The sequence below is a fragment of the Aulonocara sp. 'chitande type north' Nkhata Bay genome, linkage group LG10, assembly GCF_057382095.1.
Source record: "Aulonocara sp. 'chitande type north' Nkhata Bay isolate Kocher_YH1m ecotype deep benthic linkage group LG10, A_spYH_male_GT1.1, whole genome shotgun sequence".
Taxonomy (NCBI): Eukaryota; Metazoa; Chordata; class Actinopteri; order Cichliformes; family Cichlidae; genus Aulonocara; species Aulonocara sp. 'chitande type north' Nkhata Bay.
Window position 1 is genome coordinate 27,603,320 of NC_141353.1, and position 6,000 is coordinate 27,609,319.

The following is a 6,000-nucleotide window of genomic DNA, read 5'->3' on the forward strand; positions in this document are numbered from 1 at the left end:
TGCTGTCTGAGTTGTCTTTGCCTCAGGACGACCTCACTTCACCTGCTCTGCCTAAATGCGTCGTGCTTTTGGATCCTCAAAACAATTACTAGATTTGTCATTTGAGCGCTGGATGACTGGGCATATTTGGAGAGAACTGTCAGAGATGGTGAATTGCAAGAGGGGACAGAAGAGCTTTTGGCAGGATGAAGAGTGGGGTGACTAGCAATGCAGTGGATCTAATATAGATAGTCTACAGTATTAAATCAAAGCAGCAAATATGCAAATCCAATTAGGGAACTAATTTATTGTTGTTTTGAAGTAACAACAATAACTATACACAAATGAATCACTTATTTGAATCACATATCACAAATGCAGTCGGCATCAAATACAGGCAGACTAACTGACACTGACAGCAAAGAATCAGACTGAGGCCAGTGTTGGGCTCCAACTGGTCCAGGTGGAGCTGTATTGGTGTTGGGCAGGAAGCTGGATTTCAACACTGGTAGTATAAGTTTATGTAGAACTACAGCCTTGTAAAAGGAAAGTTTTAATGCAGTCCTGAGGAAAAAAAACAAATGCTTATTGCTTCCATAGGAAATAAGAGGGTAAGCAGCAGCCAGGTGCTGCTAATCAAATGCAGCTGATTAACTGATCATCAGCAGGTGTGAGCACCTCAATAAGTTTTGGACAGTTTTTTGCATTTGAACAAACCACAAGCTTTCTGAATGAATCCCCTCTGGAAAGATGTGGAGTGAAGATGTTTGGCCATAATGTGCAGTTCCTTTGCTGATATGATGGGCTTGGTTGCTATAGCCAGACACGGGATCCCCAATTTGGGGTCATGTGACAGGACGATAACTCCAGCACAGCAAATCTACAACAGAATGGATGAAAAGCAACAGAATCAAGGTGTTGGGGTTTATGGAGTTCAAAAATACATATGTACAATACATTATGTTGGGGGGAAAAAGGTGTTACTGATCATACTGCCAAATGCTAAAATGGTAGTAATGAAAAGCAGACTCTTAAACAAGGCCCAACAAAAGCAATTTCACAGTTCAAAAGGTTTATTTTCACAGGAAAAAGTTTCACAGGAGTGGATGCCAGTGAGGAGGGTTCCAGGAGACTGAGCTTAATCCTGAGGTTAATCCAGGTGAGTTTGTACATGGAGATTTTAGCAAGCCCTACCTACAATTCCTGAAGGTAAAAGGTTTTTAACTGCGAGCAGCAGCTTACTTTGAGGTGCCACTGGTTTGCTCTGAAGCAGTAATGGAGGTTGGAGGAGGGTGTGTTGGCAGGTGAGCACTTCCTGAAGAAATGAACCAACTCAAAGACGATAGGTGAATTTGCCTGAGATGAAAGTCGATTCATGGCATTTAGGAAACACTGGAAGGCAGTTAAATGTACAAACTTATAGGAACACACTGTTAAGAACAGAAACTCAGGATTGACAAATATGGGTAAAAAGATTTCTGAAGCACACCTGCATAGATGTATTTTTGACATCCTCACATATGTTCATTACTTTAAGAAAACAGTTAGTGGTTATACTGCATATCGTCTCCACACCAGCTGTAAAAAGAAACAGATTGTGCAAGTGTTCATGGTATTGTGCCCAAGCAGCCACCATAGTAATGATTCATTTTGTTTTAGCTAGCCATGATTCACATAGCATGTAAAAAGTCTATATGCATCTTCATTTTCCAGGAAAAGAAGATGCTTCCTGTCTCCACCACTACCAATACTATCCAATAAAGGCTGCATGCAATAAACCAGGACAGTTCCAAAAAGATGTGAAGTTCTTCTTTGCTACATGCTAATGTGTAGTGACAGGATCTTTTTTTTTTTTCCAAGGGGCAAAAAAACTACTTATGCATGATATTTCCCTTCTGTGTGCATGAGAGCCTCATTCATTCTTTCCCAAAGCCATTTCTGTTGTGCACAAAAAGAAAGTTGGCCTGTGTCTGTTTGTGTTTGTGTGCACGCATGCATGAGTGCAGGCATAGTAAACTGGCTTTTGTGCAATTCATTAGAAATTCTGCTGACAGAGACTTGCAGAGAAAGCAGTTGTGCGCGCGTGAAGGGAATAACAAGAGGACCACTCCTGCCCAGAGATGGCCTGCAGCTTTAAAGATATCAGCTCCCTCATATAAAGACTTATAACGTCTCACACACACACACACAAACACACAAACACTGACTGGACATCGATGTGTGGTTAGTATTCGGGCCCACAAACTTTTCTCATTACAGCTGGTATTTCTGATTAACACGGGCTGCAGTGAAAGAGAATAATGTGGCTGAATAATAGGCAGGAAAATGAGGTACAGTGTCATTAAGAAACAGAAAAATGTAGTTTGAGCCAGTGTTTGGGTTTTCTGGCTGTAAAAGCATTTTATTGCGAGTTGCACAGGTGCATGGTAAATTCACAGAGGAACTTCTGTAAGGTTAATGCAGACTAGTTGAAGTAAATAAAAGAAATAAAACCAACAAAAAGGTGTTTTACAATAAATTTTAAACCTAAGTGTCATGATATAATTAAATTAACAAGAATCTAGAATTTTTATCACGTCCAAGATAAATTCATTTATTTCATTTGCAGAATCAAATCTTTCTGAGTCTTTAGATGATGATGTCCTCTAGTTATTGCTGGTATTTTATTTTTTAAAGAACTGAGCTCAATATTAAATATTTAAAACTGTAATAATTTTTACATTAAAAGTCAGTCACAATATATATTGTTGCTTGCTGCATCAAACCCACTGAGAATGAGACAATTGTTTCAATCAGTCCTCATCTTTTCTCTTTTGATTCACTGCCTCTTCTCCTGTCAACCTTTGTTTCAGGTTACTTAGCCTGGCATTTAAAATAAAAAGGCTATAAACTCCCAGATAAACACAGCAAGCATCTGAACTTAAGAGCATTTGGCAGCTACAGGGACACAAGTTTGTATTGATAGACACCGGAGATAAAAGTATAGAGAGAGTGTCACAAAACAAGTGACATGGCCGTGAGAAGAAGCGAGCTGCACACACAAAATGACAGTTAATAGTTAATGAGGAATTTAAGCTAACAATGATGTGTGTGGTCGGTGTGGTTATTGCTGTGAGTGAGTGTATGAGTGCAGTGTTGTATAAGAAAACAAACCAGAGAGCAGCAAAACTCCAAAAGGGTGTCTCAAGGATTAGAATCACCCACAACTGAAATCTAAGGGCTTTCATAGAACACCAGTACACTGGGTCCAGGGTTGCCAGTGCTGGTTGTGGGCAAATCACATCTCCTTTCCCAATACCTGCAGAAGAGAGCGGCCACACAGGTAGCTGGAAAGAAAGGTGAATGTACACTCACCTGACATTTTTTAGGTACGTCTGTCTAATCAGCCAATCACATAGCTGTAACTGGGTGCAACTGAGCAATTAGACAAGGTCAGGACGACCTGCTGAAGTTCAAAGTGAACATCAGAATCGGGAAGAAAAATGATTGACGTCTGAGTGTAACTCCAGGACTACAGAGAATGCCCCGAAAAAGAGACAATATCCAGTGGGCAGTAGATCTCTGAGTAAAAATGCCTTGATGATGTCAGAGAAGAGTGGCCAGACTGCTTTCAGTTGATAGGACACCAACAGAAAATCAAATAACCCCTTGTTATTTGATTTTCCTTAAGTCCACACTTCAGCCAGCTAAGAACAGGAAATTGAGGCAACTATTTGCTCAGTCTCACCAATATTGGACAACAGAAGTTTGGGAAAATTGCCTGGTCTGATGAGTCCTGATTTCTGCTGTGACATTCAGGTGGTACGGTAAGTATCTATGTAAGCCTTTGAAAGAAAGCATGGATCCATGCTGCCTTGTATCAGTGGTTCAGGCTGCTGCTGCTGGTGTAATGGTGCGGGGGATATTTTCTTGGTACACTTTTGGGCCCCTTAGTATCAACATGGCATCATTTAAACTCCACAGCCTGCCTGAGTATTGCTGCTGACCTTCCTGTCCATGCCTTAATGACCACAGTGTACCCATCTAAATGCAGAATGATGATTAGATATCACTCTGTATTGGATAATTAGTTATTATTAATCTCTGGCTCTCCTCCACAGTGTCTTTTCCTGTCTTCCTCCCTTCACTCCCAAACCGTGAGAGGGGGGAGACAGAACCAGGCTCAGGGAGGTGGCCTCTCCCTGAGCAACAAACAGCGTTGCTCATCACAAATCTGTAGCTCTGTTTCCTAAAATCTGAGCCCCCTGGGTGGGCTCCATGTGGATCACCAAAGTTTCTAATCTACCTTTTTCATTGTTGTAGTTTGATAATCAAGTTACCGTACAATATTTAATTAAATTTTGACAATTTTAAAGAGTAAAAAAACAAAGCCACAGGGTTTAAATTAGGCGTTAGTCTTCCTTTATTGAAGGGGTTTTGACCAGGAAATGTAAAAATTAATACTTGGAAATAAGATGTTCTAGTGGCTATCTGATGTCTTAAGCACCACAAAATACTTCACCTCATGATTAAAGGTTTGAGGAGTCTTAATTTTCAGACTTCAAATTGTGACTCAGTATTTTTACCTTAAAGAATAGCTGCCATAAAGAACCGTCACCAACTCTGCACTTCTACTCAGTGGCACGGAGCATCTCACCATCATCCCATTGTTGTGGTTTTATGGCTCACAATGTCATGGTCCTGGGTCTTTTGACCCAGCGTTTTAAGTTTGAGTTTATTTTGTTCATTAGGTTATCTAAGTTCATTTGGTTATTAGACTCCTTGTGTTTTCTTCCCCTGTATTTAAGCTTCCCCTCACCCTTCGTGTTTCATGCTGCGTGTCTTATGTTATCAAGTTTGTATTATTATGCCTAAGTGTTTCTAGTTATTATTTTCCCCTCGTGTTTCCAACCATGTTAAATCTCCCCTGCTCTTCATGCGTTTCATGTCTGTGTCTTACGTTGTCAAGTTCGGGTTGTCATGTCTATGTCTCATTATGTTTCCTGTTTTATTGTGAAGAGGTCTGGTGTTCTGTGTTCATCATGTTCAGTTTTACTCTCCCACTGTGACGTCATTATGTTCATGTGTGCCAGCTGTTTCCTCATGTGTCTCCACTTCCCCTAATCACCTCCTGTGTATTTAAGTCCTCTGTTTTCAGTGTGTGATTGTCAGGTCGTCTGTTGTCCACGCCATGTTTCCTATGCCATGCTTCCAAGTTTCTTGTCTAGGTTTTTCTTATTGTTTGTTTAGATTTCCCAGTTTAGGTTTGTGTTAATTTTGCTTCAGTTTGCCTTGCCCTTTGTTTGTACCTTTTTTACCAGCCATATTAAGCGGCTCACCTTTTGTTAACATTCAAGTTTTGTTCCCTGTTCCTTGGAGTCTGCATTTTGGGTCCTTTTTCAATTCATACAGTCTGCCCTCGCCAGACTGTGACACACAAGCTCGCTGTTGTAGTTCATTCTCTCATCAGCCTCATTTCCAGCCTCAGCGGGCAGTGAAAAAACCCTGCTAAACCGACTGCTGTTTGGCATAAGGGCTGACAGCATACAGTGTGCAGAGGTGTGAAATTGGACAGGGTTTAAACTTCTCTCTGGAACTCGCTTTTCATCCATCACACAACCTCTTTTTGTGTGTACAACTGAGGGAAACCAAAAGGCTTCTAAGAGAGATGGTCTGAATGTGTGCACCGTAATCTCCACCCTTATGATTCATCACGAGATAACAAAGGCACACAAAAGACAAAGCCAAGGCGATGCCGAGTGATTTGCACCACCCCCGAGTGAGCAGGTGTAAATGTTTCTGCCTTGAATGTGACTACATGACACTTTGTATTTGAAAAGAGACCCTCTCTCTACTCTTCTACTCCAGGATTCATTTTTTAGATTCGGCCAACTTGACCTAGACAGCTGAGAGGAGAGGACCTGTATGAATATTAAAATAAGTGCTGTAATCACTCTCCATTTACTAGCCCACAAACATATGCCATGCTTTAAACTGTGCCTGAATAGCTGCATTAATCTTTCAGTATGCACTCATCTACTG